The sequence below is a fragment of the Protopterus annectens genome, chromosome 7.part1 (genome assembly GCF_019279795.1).
Source record: "Protopterus annectens isolate FY-2018-M chromosome 7.part1, PAN1.0, whole genome shotgun sequence".
NCBI lineage: Eukaryota > Metazoa > Chordata > Ceratodontiformes > Protopteridae > Protopterus > Protopterus annectens.
Window position 1 is genome coordinate 142,376,715 of NC_056740.1, and position 18,512 is coordinate 142,395,226.

The window sequence follows — 18,512 nt, forward strand, 5'->3', positions numbered from 1 at the left end:
ACGGGTATTCCATAGCAGGAGTTGTTAGTTGAAAGGGCACAGTGTGTGTATGCTTCAAACCTAGCTATAAGAAAGCAAGTTAGACCTTCAATAGTAAAGATGCAATCCTACTAGCAAAAGGAGCTGATCTGACAAAACTGTGGCAGAAGGACAAAATACTAAAAGTGGGAAACAGCAGAGTGTTTGTGGAGAATGATTACTCACGGTACACCAGGCAGAAGAGTAAATTCATTCCAGTATTCAGGGAATGTCGAGATGCAGGTGTGAGATTCAAGCTGCTGTATCCAGCTGTCTTTAAGGTATTCTTCTCTGGAGGGAGAAAATCATTTTTTTGATGAAGTGCATGCCAAGAAGGAACTACAAATGTTTGTCCAACAAAACGTGAGCTGTGAAACAGAAGGAGATTCTGCTTCTTGTTCTTCTGTTAATGGAGACCACAGAGAGACTGTACCTGTGAAACCTTTAACAGTATTTCAAAGGAAAATATCGGACAGAAGGAAGGGAACACAAGAGCTGACTAGAAGAATCGAGAGTACATTGGAAATGAAGCAGAGGCAGGATCTAAGTGATGGAGGAAAAACAGTAATAACACCAGTAACTTAACGTGGGATTACAATCCAATAATTATATTGGTGAAATACCATATTTCCCTGTAAACAAGACCTAACCAGAAAATAAGGCCTAGCGTGGTTTTCCAGGATGGTCATGATATAAACCCTACCCCAAAAATAAGCCCCAGTTAAGATAGTCAACAGCACACAACGAACATGTTGAATTATAAAATAATAATATTACTGACACCTGTAGACTGAGGTTATTGTACTCTGCTCGCCATTTTTGGACCATTCGGTACCCAACTTCTTCTCTTTGCAGAAAGTCGTAAGATTCTTTCCCCAGAAGTCCTCCACGATTCTTAACTGTAACCCTAATCCTCACTCACACTTGACGTTTGAGATCCTTGGCCCATAAACACTGGCAAGTATATTTTGATTGGTCAAAGTACAGACAATGCACATAAAACGTATGCATTTAATAACTAACAGGTGTGGCTCTGTCGCCATTTTTGTTCCCACTCCTGTCTCGTAAGTCTTCAATTAACCCCCCCAGACAAGATGAGTGCAAAAAGAAAGAGCTATTCCACTGAGTACAAGAAAGGAATCGTGGAGGACTCCTAGGGAAAGAATCTGATGGCTTTCTGCAAAGAGAAGAAGTTGGATCTCCGAATGGTCTGAAAATAGTGAGCAGAGTACGATAACCTCAGTCAACAGGTGGACAAGGGAAATGATAAGAAGTGCAAGTGTGGATCAGGTTGGCAACCATTATTTCCTGAGCTGGAAGACATCATCTGTGAATGGACTGCTAACAGGAGAGCAAAGGCTTTGGTTGTGCGCAGGGCTGATATTCAAGCATTTGCCCTTGCAATGGCACCACAGTTAGAAATATCCCCAGAAGAATTCAAAGCATCACAACATTGCCTGGATGGCTTCCTTCAGCGATATGAACAGTCTCTAAGAAGATCGAAAACACTGTTCAAGCTGGAAGATACTGAAGTTATTAAACGTGCACGTGCATTCAAGTCCTTTGTTGATGGCATCGACTTTTCTAAATACCAACCCTCCAACATGATTGCTATGGATGACACTGCAGTGTTTATGGGCCAAGGATCTCAAACAACAATTGATCAGAGGGGTGCCTCATCAGTCTACATTCCCTCCACTGGTTACGAAAGTGCACGTTACCTGTATTTTGGCAATTCGTCTAGATGGAAAAAAAACCCCACTTCTAATCATTAGTAAGGGCAAGAAAGGTAAGACTGAACGTGTTTCAGACATTTAAATTCTTGAAACCAAAAAAGTCTGGTGCACACAAGCAGTTGTAAGGAAGTGGGTTGATGTAATGCTGCCACTTGTTTTGCGAGGTGGCGAAAGAGGTCTGCTAGTCTGGGATTCAGGCAGCACTCATCGCGCTAAAGACCTGAAGAACTTCCTTGCACAGAGACGAATAGATCAAATAATGATTCCTGCAGGAATGACTGCCCATCTCCAGACCCCTGACATTGCAATAAACAAGCCATTCAAGGACCATTTGCACATGGAACTCAATGACTACATTGAAAATAGAATGGAGAGAAATCAGCGTGGAAACTCTGTGAAGCCTAGCCTGCAAGAGGTCGTGACTTGGGTGAAAAATTCATGGGGTAAAAATCACTGACAGCTGTGTTGCCAAGTGCACTACAAGCACACTACGTGGACAAGCAGTGCTCATTTAAGTAGAGCACAATTGTTAGGCATGACAAATTGGAGCCAATGGTTCTACAAGAAATGGAGTCGCAAGAAATTCAGGCCGGAATTTGGGGGTTGGAGACTTATGACAATGTTCCAGAAGATGACATGACTGTATCTGAATAACTTTTCCATTATCAGGGCAACAGAATGGATTGCTTCTGATTTCAGCTGCCAGCAAGCTCTGTTTTTATTGTATTAAGGTAACGTTTCATTATCAAGGGGTAATTACAAAGTAAGGCCACTAGTTCAAAGATTTCATTTTTATAACTTTCCATCATTCTTTTCTTGTGGTTTGGGTAAGGAATAAAGAAAGCATCACCACTCAAAAAGTGGCAGTTATTCACCTGTTTTATTCCCTCCTCCAACACACATGTATTGAGATTTTTCTGCGCTTTCTGTTAAGCATGAAAATACTGCATTGTGAAAGCCAAGGTGTAGATATTCTGAAGTTGAAATGTTTGTTGCGATGTTTATGTAGAATTCTCACACAACTGTTAACATGTTACCTAGAACTGTTGCCCAAATAATGGAAAAGTACCAAATAAATGTCATTTTTTGTGTACATGAATAAATGTAGATTGTTGTATGGGGGTAAATAAGGCATCTCCTGATAATAAGCCCTAATGCATATTTCGGCGGGGGAAAAAGTACAGGACCTGGTCTTATTTTTGGGTAAATATGGTTTGACAGAAAAAACAGAACAAGAAAATATGGAAATATTGGATGTGTGGGGAAGTCTAAAGTACATGCCCTACTTCATGATATTAATGTCCAGAAAAATGCTTTGGGGAGGGGGAGAGAGGGGAAAAAGCCAACTGTAAGTAAAAAAAAAAACATGTTCTTTACTTAATAGTACTGTATCTGTGGCTGTATGGTTTTCTTTGTAGGCTGTTTTTAAGTGTAATGGGGACTGTAAACAGGTGCTGTTTTTTCTTTTTCCTCACTTCTCTCTTTCTTCTTGTACAGTTTTGAGAAATATTGGCAATGCAATGCAAACAAAACAGCTTGGTTAAAAAGGCATAACAAAATTAAAATTAATGTGCTTTTTCTCATTCTTGCATAGGGAAATTACTGGATTAAGGACCTTAGACTGATTAGTTTTAAGAGAGAGCAAGTAAATGAAAAAGAATACTGATTATTATGAGGCTTTTTTCTAGCAAATGCATGTATACATAGTAGCAATTCTGCAACTGGTCTTCATGCTTCCATGGAAACAATCTGATAAAGAGAAACTGGAGACAGTCTGGTGGAAGGGGATTAGTTGAGGGAACAGAAAAAAAAGAAAAGAATAATTGGCTACAACATACTGTTCTCTGAACACAATTGGGGTTTTTCCCAGCTGGAGAGCTTTAAAGAAAAGACAAAACTAATTAGACAAAGTAAAATGTTCTCATTTTTTTTAAATGCAATGGGGATACTAATATAAACAGGAGTTTTTTCTCCCTTCTCTCTTTTTCTTTGTTCAGTTTTAAGGTTAAGAGAGTATAACAAAAAAAAAATCAGTGTGCTTTTGCCCATGCTTGCATAGGGAAATGACTGATTTAAGACCCTAGGCGTTATCCAGTAACAAGTTTATTACAAAGCAAGTAAAAGAAAAATAATATTTAATATAATATGGCTTTTTTCTGGTAAACAAGGTACCCTTAGCAGTTTTGTGCTTGGTTTGCATGTCACTACAAGACAATTTGATAAAGAGAAATGGCTTGGAAAGCATTCAAGTGTTTTCTCAGCTGGGAGAGCTATAATGATCGACAAAATCAAATATCAAATATAAATGATAGCTATAATGATAGACAAAATCAAATAGCACTTACTAATAGCACAGGCTGTTCCATGTATCTTAGCATGACTAATCTTACTTTTTGGTTAACTCAAGCCTCTATGTGTGGCTATCAACTTAGAACTTTTATTCTTATTAGGAAGCAGAAACTTCAATATTTGAAAATGTACATAGGTTTGTGTGTTGCTATTATTAAGTTAACAGGTTTTAGGGGGGTTGGGAGTTGTTTGCTCTGTCTGAGGGCTTTCAAGAAAAAAAAAGTTATGTAAGATGTGGCATAGGCTCAAATGGATACAACAAAACGCCAACTTGCCGAACAGTATATGCATGTAACACAAAAGGTGGAATGGTGAGGTAGTGTAGTGGTTAGAGTTCCAGGTTTGCATGCAATAGTTCATGGTTCGAGTACCAAGACAGGCCATTCGTTTTAGCTCAGATGGTGTAGCGGTACGTTGCTGTGATTGTAGTGCACAGGGTCCTGGGTTCAAGACTTGGTAGTGATTACTTTTTGCCAGGCGTGTTGCGTATGCCTCTAATCCTAGCATCCTGGGAGGCGGAGGTTGTTGGAGCGAATCACACCGGTTTGTGAGAGAACATATCTTCCTGAAATAGGGGAAAAACTAACTCCGCAGGGCACAATTGTAAGGTGAAAATTAAGTGAAACATTTAACAAAAAAGCATTTATACACAAAAGGTATTAATAACTATACAAGAAAATTATGCTGTCTGTAATGTCTTTCAATATGAATGGTCTTACAGACCAACATATAAAAAGAAAGAGTAGTGAACTATATAAACAAATGTAGAGTTCACATAGCTATGCTACAGGAGATACACCTGGAAAGTACTGATCATGTGAATTTGATAAAGAATTTTTTTCAGGATGCTTATTCATTGGAATATCTGTGGCAAAGAAAAAGAGGAGTACTTATATTAATTCCAACAGGAACTTCAATAGTGACAGAAGAGGAAAAAAAGATAATGGAAGATCTATATTTCTAAGGGGCTACTGGCAAGGGAAGAGGATTACACTGGCATGCATTAACAATCCACCTAAAACTGCTGTAATGGAGCTTAAGAAACTGCTGGGAGAAATAATCAGCTTTCAGCAAAGAATATTACTTATAGGAGGAGATTGGAATTTGGTTTGCAACTATGAAGATGTGTCTGGAGGGCCTAGAAGGGAAAATTTAACAAAGGAGGGTAGATTTTTGAAGAAATGTATAAATTTTTTGCATGGAAGATGTCAATTTACATATTATTCTCCAAGATACAAAAACTGGGGTAGGCTAGATAGAACGTGTATCCCACAGCAGCATGTGTATTTAACTGAAATTCTTGAAACGCACCCAACAACTACTTCAGGTCACGCACCAATAACAATCAAAATAAAAATGCAAGGTAATGAAATAAAACTGAGACACTGGCACTCTCCCACCTACTGGCTGAAAAGAGAGGAATTTAAGGAATGGGTTTTGGAATTAATTCAGGAGCTAATAGGGAGTGAGATAAAATTAAAGTGGAGTTTAAAACTAGGGTGGAAAAAAGGAAAGGGAATTATGGTTAAGAAGTAACAAGAATTATTTAGAAGGACTGACAAATGTTAAAGTATTGCAAAATAGGGGGAATCTGTCAGAACAAGAAAAGGAGCAACTGCAGAATGCTAAACAGAAAATAAGGGATTACCTTGACAATATGCATGAGTTTAGAAAGATTGCTGCTAAGCAACTGCTTTTTGATAACAATTCTAGAGCACAATGACTCGGGCAAAAGAATGTGGAAAGGGCTGTCACCAAGCTTAAAGAGCCTATAACAAGGAAGATAACAGGAGATCCTGTAGAAGCATTAGAAATATTTTGGAAATTTTATGAAAGTTTGTATAAAGCAGAGAAATATGGAAATCAAGAAAAGGTACAAATGGAAATGTTTACGGAAGAATTAAATATGCCAAGGTTAGAGGTAGATGAGGTTCAATTACTAACAGGTTAGGAAAAGATGAGATAAACATGGCTATGTAAAACCAATCTACAGAAAAGTACCCAGGAATAGATGGCATTCCTGTGGAAGTTTGGAAGCTAAGAGGGTAAAAACTGATACAGATCTGGAAGGTTTTGTTTAACAGTATTTTAAGAGAAGGAGATGTACCAGCATCCTGGAAGAAGGTGATAGCAACGGTGATACCTAAAGAGGGTAAAGATCCAGTGGATCCAGTTTCATACAGGCCCATTTCTATACTAAACCAGGACTATAACGTGTTTATGTATATAATGGCTAAAGGAATAGCAAAAGTGGTACCAAAACTGATAGATATGGATCAGTGTGGTTTTGTGGAGGGCAGGCAAACATTTGACAATATTAACAGAACAATGATGATCCAGAGGGAAGCATAATGTAAGAAAATACCACTGTTACTGGTGGGTCTTGATGCAGAGAAAGCATTTGACAGAGTAGAGTGGGAATTCATGAGCAGGGCAATGGAAACATTTGCTTTCCCTGATGCAATTATAAGGTTGATTAGGAGTACATATGAGGGATCAGAGGCGAAAATTAAAGTGAGTAGGGTCCTCTCTGATAACTTCTGCTTGAGTAGAGGAACCAGCCAGGGTTGTCCGCTTTCCCCTTTGTTGTGTGCATTATATTTAGAACAACTGGCAAAGAAAATAAGGGACTCAGAAATTCAAGGATATAATTGCTATGATAGTCAGGAAAAGCTGGCTCTATTTGCAGATGATATTTTATACATGCAAAACCAGAAAGGGACATTACAGTGCTGTGGAACATTTTAAGACAGTTTCAAATCTTCTTGGGATACAAAATTAATGAAGCTAAAACAAAGACAAAAGAGGTAAATTATGTACCCACATGTGACTTGGTCCAACAATATCCATATTTATGGGACAAGATAAAATGAAGTATTTAGGAGTATGGATTATAAATGACTCTGTCATGGCAGCTAAGGATACGTGGGAAGAGACTAAACAATAGATAATACAAAAACTGAGAAACTAGAAGCTTTGTTATATGGATATGGATACTAAGACATATGCAATTAAAATGCTTTTAGTCCCTTTAGTCTTATACACAGGTCAGGCATATTTTTATCAACCAGATGAGAAGCTGTGGTCAGTAATTAAAAAAGAGTTGAATGATTTTGTCTGGGAAGGGAAAACAGCAAAGGTGAAGTGGGATAAGTTGATTCTTCCAATAGAATACCCAATACCTAATTTGAGGGGGTATTTTAAAGCAACACAGTTAAGGCTCTCATACATAGCACAAGCAGAAAACTGTAATTCAAAGTGGAAAGGAATGATGATACAGGGGAAAATCTCAAGAAATAAGGTGAGATTGGGATTTTGGATGCAAACTCTTAAGGAGAACAACAAAAATCATACAGAGTATTATATTCATAAAATAGCAGAGAATATTCTAAGAACTAAACCAGCACCCGAATGGAGATGAGAGATTCTGCCGATAGGGATCACTGTGGTTAGGTATACAGATAATAGGCAACAGGGAGCTGGAATTTATTGGAGAAAACTGGCAAAGGAACCAATGTATTGGGAGCAAATATTTAGAAAGGGAAATGTAGCAGGAAGAAGCTAAGATTTTATTTGGACTGCAGGTTAGAGACTGCCTTCAGTATCAAGGTTTGATAGCGTATAAGCAAAGAGAAAGAAATAGGGGAGTCGGAAATGACAGACCAGCACTGGTAGAGCTTTGAATAGAATCTAGAACAGAAGCTGCCATTAAAAAAGGAATAATTAGTAGAGCATATAAACTATTACATTATAATTACAAGAATCAATCAAAGGAGTTTAGAAAAGATTTGGAAGAGAGACTGGATAAGCAGTTCACAGAGACAATGGGGGGATATATGTACATCTCCCAAATATGCAACATAGTCTATAATATTTAGGATCTTTGCCTGGAAGTTTACATAGGTATTTTTATACTCCAAAGAATTTTTCCTCAGGTGGAAAGCAAAGATTGGAGGTGTGACAGGCAAGAAAGAAGTGGCTGAGAAAGTACAGTTGTGCACACTTAACATAAATGTAGATGTTCGAGTGTATTCACTGTTGCAGTCATCACATTTGGGTTATCCCTGTCATGGTAGCCCTCGGCCAGCTCAAATACCAGAGACTTAGTATTTCTGCGTCGGTTGCTGTTGCTTGAGGACTGACGTCAGGTCATCAGCAGTATAAAGTAAGGCAGCCAATGCCATTATATCAGTTTTTTTTTGCTCTAACCTGTCAGGATCCCCCAAGGAAGGAGGGCAGGTTCTAGTAGAAGAATCCCACCAGTGGAAAATAAATACCACTATGTCCCGATTAAGGAAAAAGAGAGAAAAAAAGAGGGGGATGGAGAGGGGGACCAGGACTGCAACAGTGAATACATTCAAACATCTACATTTATGGTAAGTGTACACAAATGTACTATGTTCTTCATGTTTCACTGTTGCAGTCATCCCATTTGGGTAAATTCCCAAAGCTGAGGAAATGGGTGGAAGCAGTCAAGGAAACTAGGGGCTGGCTAGGATGCCCTGCAAGACTGCAGAGGCAAACCCTGCCCTGGATTTGGAGAAGAGAAGCAGGTGGTAATGCTTGGTAAAAGTGTGAACAGATGTCCAGGTGGCAGCCTCCAGGATGTCCCCGGTGGGGACTCCTCTGAGGAAAGCTGCAGAGGTGGAGGCTGCTCTGGTGGAGTGTGTCCTGACCCCCTTGGGGGAGGCTTTCCATGCTGTTTGTAGCAGAAATTGATGCAGTGTGCTATCCATTTGGAAATTGTTTGCTTGGTGATGGCTTTGCTTTATGCTCCTATAGCAAAGCTAACCAGCAATTGATCAGACTTTCTGAAGGATTTAGTCCTGTCCAGATAATATCTGAGCTGTCTGTGCACATCTAGAGAGTGAAGAATCATTTCCCCCTTGTTCTGGGGATTAGGAAAGAAGGTGGGCAAATTAATGGATTGGTTGAAAACCACAATGGACACCACCTTGGGTATGAAGGATGGGTTAGTTCTGAGGGATACCCTTTCTGCATGGAAGATGATGAAGGGTTCCACAGCCATGAGTGCTTGCAGCTCAGAGACTCTTTCTGGCTGAAGTGATGGCCAGAAGGAATGCTGTCTTCCAGGAGAGTAATTTTAGCTCTGCAGAAGAAGCTGGTTCGAAAGGAGGCAGGGTGAGCTTTTCCAAGACAAAGTTAAGGTCCCAAGCTGGGATTCGTGCCCTTCTGGGTGGCAAGTTGCTAGCCCCTCTGAGGAACTGTTTGATCAAAGGGTGTAAGAAAAGGAGTTGCTCAGTGGGAAAATGAGCAGAAACAGCAGAGGCATGAATTTTTATAGAGGGGAAAGGAAGACCACTGGGTAGTAGGTCAGCTAAGTAATCCAGGATGAGAGGGATGGAGGGTTGTGCCATATTGGCCCCCCTTAGCCTGGATCCATGTGCAGAACCTTTTCCATTTATCTGCATAAGACTTTCTGGTGCTACGATGTCTGGCCTCATGGATAACATCCAGAACACGTTTACTGTGGATGGCAGATTGGGTCGGGGTTAGAGAATAAGCCAAGCTGCCAAATTGAGTGTCTGCAATTGGGGAAGCATGAATTCCCCTTCCCTCTGGGTCAGGAGGATTGGAATCTGAGGAAGATGCCATGGAGGCAGCGGGGACAGGCTGCACAGCAAGGGGTACCAGTGCTGTCGGGGCCAGTCTGGAGCTATAAGAATGGTCCTTGTTTTTTTCTCCCTTTTTTTGATCAGTACCCTGGGGATTAGAGGTAGGGGAGGAAAGGCATAGACCGAGAGATTGACCCAGGGGGAGGACAGGGCATCCACATTCCAAGCCATGCAGTGATGCTCCCTGGTGCAGAATTTTTTGAGCTGATGGTTGGAGTGGGAGACAAAGAAGTCGACCTTTGGGGTTCCCCATTTCTGAGTTATTAGGATGAAGGTACTTCTGTTGAGGTGCCACTCGTGTGGGTCCAGAAGGTTTCTGCTTAATTGGTCTGCCAGGGAGCTGAGGGAGCCTGGTAGGAATTTTGCTAACAGGTGTAGTTGCATGGAAGAAGCTGTGAGCTAAAGGGTCATGGCCAGCCTGCATAAAAGGTAGGAGTGAGTTCCTTCCTGCTTGTTGATGTACCACTTCACAGTGGTGTTGTCTGTTTTGATCAGGAGAACCCCTGAAGGAAGAAAAGGTTTTAAAGCTATCAAGGTGTGCTGTACAGCCATCATCTCTTTTTGACTGATGTGCAGGGGGATTTGCTGTGGGCTCCACTGGCCCTGTATGCACCTGCCATCCAGGCGCGCACCTCAAACGTAGTCTGATGAGTCTGTGGTGAGGGTCTAAGGGGGTGGGGAGAAGGGCAGACCCTTGTTGTGGGAGCATGCTGTTGCCCACCAAAGAAATTATTTCTTTTTGAGGCAAGAAATTAAAGGTAAAAGAATTTCCAGGTCTTAAGAGTGTTGACACGAAAGGCTCTAAAGGTACCACTGAAGTTTCCTCATAAGCAGTCTAGCATATGGAATGAGTAGTATGCAAGATGTCATGAACCCCACAGATTGCAGGATCTTCCTTGCAGATAGCTGGATTCTGCTGGCCAGTTGAGAGAAGTAGGCTGTCAGGAAAATTTGTTTTTCTGGTGTAAGGTATGCCATCTGGGAAGCTGTGTCTGGACTTGCTCCCAGGATGATTATCCTTTGGGTGGGCACCTGTTTGGATTTCTTTTCATTGACTGTGTACCCTAGGGAGGTTAGAAGGGGCTTTACAAAGGCCAGGTGCTTGAGCAGTTTTTCCTGGCTGTCTGCCTGAATAAGGCAGTCATCTAAGTATGGGTAAATTTGAATATTTCTTTGTTTGCAAAAGGCAATGGCCAGAGCCAGACATTTTGTGAAAACTTTGGGAGCAGTAGATAAGACAAAGGGAAGTGCAGAGAACTGAAAGTGTTGAGATCCTGCCCTGAAGCTGAGCTATTTCCTGCATGATTCCCTGATAGGAATGTGGGGTAGGCCTCTTTTAGATCCAGGGTGGCTAGCCAAGTGTCCTTGGAGAACATGGATAGTAGTTGCTAGAGCGTGAGTATTTTGAATTTTATGATCACCAGGACGGTGTTTAGAATGGATAGATCGAGGATGGGGCACCAGGTGCCCTCTTTTCTGAGCACCAGAAAAAGTCTGGAGTAGAAGCCTTAGCCTATTTGTTCTGCAGGAACATGCTCTACTGCCCTCATAGAGAGTAGGGCATGGATTTGCTTTTGAGCCTCTACCCACTGATTTGATGGTAGATCTGGGAACCCTTTTGGGAGTTGGAAGGGTGTGGAAGGAGAATTTGTATCCCTGAGACACAATGTTCAGAACTCATTGGTCCTTGATAATGGTGGCCCAGGTGCTTGAGTGAAAGGAAGGTTTTCCTCCTAGGGGTAAGTGAAGGTGGGCAGAGGAGAGGTCGGAAGGAGGTGAGTCATTGTGAGTTCTTACCATAAGGGGGTGGCTTAGAACTCCCTGGTTTTGAAATTGAGATTGTCCACTGCTTAGATCTCTGCATTCCCTGGGGCTGCTGTCTGGGGGGGGGGGTCTGTTTCCATGGGGCCTAGGCTGGGCCTGTTTAGTCGGAGCAAGAAAGGACCATTGCTTGGAGGGACAATGCCTGCTGAACCTAGGGGGCTGGACCTGTAAGAAATCTTTAACTGTTTGCATAGATTTTGCTTTTTCTTCCATCTTTTTTAAGACCTCGTCTGCCTTAGTGCCAAATAAGTTATCTTTGTGCAAGGGGGCATCCAAGAATTTAGATTTGACATGGTCTGGCAGGTGTTGTTCCTTAAGCCATGTATGTCTTCTAATGACAGATCAAGTGACTGCTGCCCTGCAAGAGGCTTCTAGGCATCAAAATCACAGTGCAAAGTGTGTTTAGTTACTTGACTTGCAGTATGCATTAAGTCTTGTAATTCTTTAGACTCTGCCCAAACAGGAAAGGAATACATTTTTTGTTTAAGAAATTCCAAGGTATGTTGCTGAAATTTCAGCATATGGAACTGACAATTTAGTGCCCTGATAGCAAGAGCAGGAGAGGTGTATACTTTTTTACCCCATCTGTCCAATGCTCGGGAATACCTGTCTGAGGGGTGGGATTCTTAGCACAGGTTGCTTTGATCCCTTTTGGCCCTTGAGAAATGACCTCAGGGTCAGCTGTTGGATTTTTAAAAAGATATTTGTGTGAGTCAGGGACTCGCACCTGTCTGGTTTTCTGGGAGCAGGAGGTAGGGCGTCAGGAGTCAAGCTGGACTCAAGGAAAACATCATCCACAACATCCAGGACTGGGGGGAATGGCCAAGGGTCTGTGTTGCGGAAGATCTAGGAATTCCCTGAGTCTCTTTTTAGACTGAGGGTAGTCCTGACTCTCCCATTGGAAATGCTCTCTTAAAGTATGCAGAGTTTCCACAAAGGAAAAATCCTCTGGGAGAGAGGCTGAAGGAATGGAGTCTTCTGCATCAGAATCCTCATTAGTGGAGAGGGGTTGCATGTCTTCATAGTCAGATGCACCAGATTCATCTGACTCTTGTTCAGACAAAACTACAGCATACAGATCTCTTTTCCTTTTGGAAGGGGTAGCTTGGTTTCCCCTGATCAACATGATAAAGTCTTCCGCCACTTTAAGCATTTGAGACTGAGGCAAGGTAGCAGGTGCCTGAGATTGGGTGGTCGGTTTCTTGGGTGTGGTTTGAACCCTGGGCCTAAGAAACTCGGTTGTTTTTGAAAGAATGTTAGTTGCGAAAGAAGATGTCTGTTTCTGTCGAGATTTGGTAGTGCGAAGGGCTTCCTCGGAAGCCGGTGCCTGCTCAGAGGCTCTGGACCCATCCAAGGTAGAGATGACCGCAGGATTCTTAGTCGAAGAAGAGTTTTGTGGCATACTGGACTCTGAAAGGGTCTTGGCAGCAGCCTGCGAATCAACTGAAGTGGGCATCAGGGGCTGCGAAAGCGCCTCACTGAGTACCGGAGGACTGACAACTAGCTTAACGTAAGCATCGTTGGTAGGTTTGGAACTGTGCGGTCTGTCTCTGTCTTTATCTTTACTTTTTTTGGAAGATCTGCTGTTGGATGGCTTACTGAAGCCATATCGGAATTCGAAGACTGTAAATGAAAATATCTGGCTACAATAAGGGCCCAACGATGGATATTTCTGGCGACAACAGGGGACGACATGGTCTGGGCCTAAACAAGTGACGCAGTAAGAGTGGAAGTCTTGGTGTGGTATTTGCTTTCTACAGGTGAGACAATTATTAACTTTTTCTGACATCGGTTAGTGCAAGAAAAAAGGATCCCGAATGGGGTACTTAGCTTTAGAAGACTTCAACTTCAGCTCGGAAACGAAAATTCAGGTAGCGGCCGACCGGCACTCGTGCAAACTGCTTCTGCTTCAGGCTCCACGGCAAGAAAGACTGATGCAATGGCATTGGCTGCTTTACTTTATACTACTGACGACCTGACGTCAATCCTCAAGCCACAGCAACTGACGCAGAAATACTAAGTCTCTAGTATTCCGGCCAGCCAAGGGCTACCCTGGCAGGGATAACCCAAATGTGATGACTGCAACAGTGAAACACGAAGAACATCATATTTTCTGGAAGTGTAATGAGCTGGCAGACTTTAGGGATTCCCTGCTGACTGCTCTGTCAGTAATGCTGGGTGAGCGGACTGGATTGACTGGAGAGATGGTTTTTTTTGAGCTATGACACAGAATCAGCTTTACTAGAAGTAGTGAATATAGTAACTAAGGAGCTGAGCCTCAGCAACCTACCATACTAGGGTTAAGATTCCAAAATAATAGTTGTGTCACATGCAAACCATTGAGCTGACCCTTAACCTTACTCACCAATGTGGTTGTGCAGCACTCTCTTCCTATCAGAGAGCTGACTGATTACTTGATTTCACTTAAGTTCTATTCACTGTTTTTCTCTGACTGTACACTAGCACCATTCTTCTGTGCTACATTTTCTAATCGGTTCCCTTCTTGTTACTGTGCCCACTACAACCACATAGGCATAACACAGCGTATCTTAGAAAGCCAAATAAAACAACAACTTCTCCATGCACCAGTGGTGGGATAAAATGTTCACCTTTTCTTACTCAAACAGATGTTATCTACATCTAAATAATCATACCTCCGCATATAAAGCCTACAAATACATAAGCATAGTATTTGACAGCTTAATTTTGTATTTGCTGCTGACACAAGACAAAGTTAAATTGAAACCACATCTTCAAATCCTCTCTCATCATATCTTGCTAGGTCTTTCAACACCTCATTCTTAGCATCAGTAAAATAAAACTTTTCAAATGAGTATATGACTACACGCACATAACCCAACTACACTGGCTATATTAAACTTGGCTAGCCACAAGGCTCATTTGTTAAACTATCTACGTATAAGCTACTCTAATTCTAGACAGAGAGGCTAAAAAAAAAACTCTGGAGGGGAGGGGTATTATTCTGTATAAAGCATATCAGCAACAGTTCCCTTATCAGTTTATGTTAGACCAGTCCAACTAAAACTCATCACATACACTCCCTCTGCCATCTTCAATTAAATTTCAGTAAGTTCTAAACACTGTGCATACATACAGTGAATATAAAAAGTGCACACACCCCTGTTAAAATGCCAGTTTTTGTGATATAAAAAAATGAGACCACAATAAATGATTTCAAAACTTTTCCCACCTTTTAGTGACCTATAACCTGTACAATTCAATTGAAAAACAAACAAATATGTTAGGGGAAAAAATATAAAAAGTAAAAAATGTACAATAAGCTGGCTGCATAAGTGTGCACGCTCTTAAATTAATACTTTGTTGAAGCACCTTTTGATTTAATTACAGCATTCAGTCTTCTTGGGCAGGAGTCTATCAGCATGGCACATCTTGACTTGGCAATATTTGCCTACTCTTCCTTGCAAAAGCACTCCAAATCTGTCAGACTACAAGGACATCTCTTGTGGACAGCCCTCTTCAGGTCACCCCACAGATTCTCTATTGGATTTAGGTCTGGGCTCTGGCTGGCCATTCCAAAACTTTAACTTTCTTCTGGTGAAGACTTTTTTTTGTTGATTTGGATGTATGCTTGGGGTCATTGTCGTGTTGAAAGGTAAAACTCCTCTTCATCTTTCTAGCAGATGCCTGAAGGTTTTGGGCCAAAAGTGATTGATATTTGTTACTTTTCATAATTCCCTCCACCTTGACTAAAGCCCCAGTTCCAGCTGAAGAAAAGCAACAGAAAGCATGATACTGCCACCACCATGCTTCACCCTGGGAATGGTGTTCTTTTGATGATGCAAAGTGTTGTTTTTGTGCCAAATGTACCTTTTGGAATTGTGGCCAAAAAAGTTCACCCTTGGTCTCATCAGATCATAACACATTTCCCACATGTTTTTGGGAGACAATGTATTGTTTTGCAAATTTTAGCTGGGGCTGGATGTTTTTCTGTCTAAGAATAGGCTTCCGTCTTGCAACCCTACCCCATAGCCCAGATATATGGAGAACATGGGAGATTGTTGTCACATGTAGTACACAACCAGTACTTGCCAGAAATTCCTGCAACTGCTTCAGTGCTGCTGTAGGTCTCTTGGCTGCCTCCCTGACCAGTTTTCGTCTCGTCTTTTCATCAATTTTGGAGGGATGTCTAGCTCTATGCAATGTCACTGTTGTCTCATATTTTCTCCACCTTTTTGATGACTGTCCTCACTGTGTTCCATGGTATATCCAATGCTGTGGAAATTTTTTTGTACCCTTCTGACTGATACCTTTCAACAATGAGACCTCTTTGACGCTTTGCAAACTCTCTGCGAACCATGGATGGCTTTTGCAGTAGCAAGCAGCTGAGAAAATCCTACTAGGACAGCTGAACTTTATTTGGGGTTAATCAGAGTCTCTTTAAATGATGGCAGGTGTGTACCCAAGAAAATTGAATGCTGTAATTAAATCAAAAGGTGCTTCAACAAATTATTAGTTTAAGGGTGTGCACAGTTATGCAACCAGCTTATTGTAAATTAATTTTTATATTTTTCCCCTAACAGGTTTGTTTGTTTTTTCAATTGAATTGTACAGGTTATAAATCACCTTACAGGTGGGAAAAGTTTTGAAATCATTTAGTATGGTCTCTTTTTTATATCACAAAAACCTGGCATTTTAACAGGGGTGTGTACACTTTTTATATCCACTGTATATTCCCATCTTTATATATTTTATATATATATATATATATATATATATATATATATATATATATATATATATATATACATGTATACACACACACACACATGCATACATATACATAATCAACGTGTGTGTAAAACTGAGCGTAGGGGTGCAAAAAAGGAGCTTATTATTGTTTTTATTTTAGTTCTTCTAAAGTTTAGTAATCACAAAGCCTCAACTTTTATGGATTAAAGTGATATGAAGCTCAGAGAATTTAGTGCAGTGGATATGTGACATGAGACTGATGTAATCTGGAAGAATGTGTATATGTTAGTGGACTTAAAACCGGAATGTGCAAATTGGGAAACATTTATTGTAGCTTATAGTTATGTATATAGAACATATAGCTTTAAGAAAGAATTAATAGCTGCAAGAAATGTATGTTACATGAATACTTGTTCATCCAGCTCATTCTGACTCAAACTTCTAATGAGAATACACTTCATGTGTCAGCCTGTTCATTTGGCCATTACTGGCAGTTTGTATGCTGAAATAGTATATATAAATTACAGTTCCAGAAGTAAAAGTTTCTTCTGACACCATAAATGTTTTTTTTTTTTTACTTGCTGTACTTTGAGTTTGAAACTTCAGACACAAATGAGGAAATTGGCTTGTTTCTTCTGTGAGATATAACTGTAGTGTTACAGTTGTGTTCAGTAAATTTTGTTTTTTGAATTTTTGATGAAAAAGTTGAAGCAGGAATTTTGCTTTTCATAGGTTCATAGGTCGGTACAAGCTATCAACTTTAGGGCCTATACAAGCCTAGCCATAACAATTTCCTGGATATTTCTTCCCACAATATTTACTTTCCTGGACCCCTGTCTAGCAGGACAATTGACGTGATCCCCGGGGTGAATTTCCTATCTCCCATCCAATCGTCAAGGTTCCTTTTGAAGAGTGCCAAGGAGGTGCTCTGCTTGACATGTATGGGCAATCTATTCCAGAGTATGGGGAGTCTCTGGGTCAGGAACCTATACCTCCAGCATGTTTTGTTCATTGTGATGACAAGGTTTAGATCTCTGGAGCGTATGGCTCTGAGGGATTGGGATTTCTTTAAGTGGAGCATGTCCAGCAACTCAGGGTTTGACATGGCCTTGTATGTTAAGCAGAGATCGCCTCTGAGTTGACGATATGCCACAGAGTATAGCTGGAGTTTTCTTTAGACGGTCAGCATAGGGCATCTGCTTTAGGCCTGTGATTCTTTTAGTGAGGCATTTCTGTGGCCTTTCCAGCTATTGCAGATGTCTTGTGAGGTACATACCAAACGGGGCGTTGTACTCTATAATGGGTCTAATGAGGGATGAGTACAGTGGGACAATGACCTCCTTTTTTCTGGATGAAAAGCCCTTAGTGATGAGGTGTGCCACACAGAAGGATTTCCTGACTGTTGTGGCAATGTGGTTATCGAAGGTGAGACCACTGTCCACCTGTGTCTCTAAGTCTCTCATCACACTTTCGGTGTTTAGTGTACTGCCACCTATGTGGTAAATTATGGGTACATGTTTTTTCCCAAAGGGGATAAAGTACAGTTGTGTACCTGCCATAAATGTAGATGTTCGAGTGTATTCAATGTTGCAGTCATTACACTTCGGTTATCCTGCTGGTAGGCTACCCGCAGTCGGCCTGAATTCCAAAGTCTTGGTCCGGCATCGGTTGCTGTCGCCTCTTCCCTGACGTCAGTGCACCAGGGGTATAAAAGATGCAGCCGACGCCATTTTCCTCAGTTTTTCTTGCCCCAGATGTCAGGTGCCCCCAAAAGGGTAGGCTAAAAATTATGCCAATAAAAAAGCATGCACTAAAATAAAACATTACCTTCATCTACAAGCAAATATACCACATAGGTTGTATAGAATAGAGAAGTACAGATAAGTCCCAGCAAAGAAAGGGGGATGGTGGGTGGGTAACCTGGACTGCAACAGTGAATACACTCGAACATTACTGTCAGGCCCCAGTGGCCTAATGGATAAGGCATTGGCCTCCTAAGCCAGGGATTGTGGGCTCGAGTCCCATCTGGGGTGATAAAAAAATCTTGATCTACATTTACGGTAGGTACACAACTGTACTATGTTCATCATGTTTCACTGTTGCAGTCATTACACTTGGGTTGAATCCCAAAGCTGAGGTTGGATGGCTGGGCCTAAATAGAATTAGGAGTGGCTATGAGGCCCTGCAGAACTGCAGTGGCAAAGCCTGCTCTGGATTT

At 41.2% G+C, this 18,512-nt stretch overlaps 1 protein-coding gene and 1 non-coding gene across 3 annotated transcripts in view; one reads left to right on the forward strand and one right to left on the reverse strand.

Moving 5' to 3' along the window:
- TMEM43 (transmembrane protein 43) overlaps positions 1-18,512 on the reverse strand; it is an 881,455-nt gene that overhangs the window by 114,922 nt on the left and 748,021 nt on the right. The gene's annotated exons all lie outside the window — the stretch shown is intronic.
- Positions 18,255-18,327, forward strand: TRNAR-CCU. Its single transcript has one exon. It is a non-coding gene; the product is annotated as a tRNA-Arg (tRNA).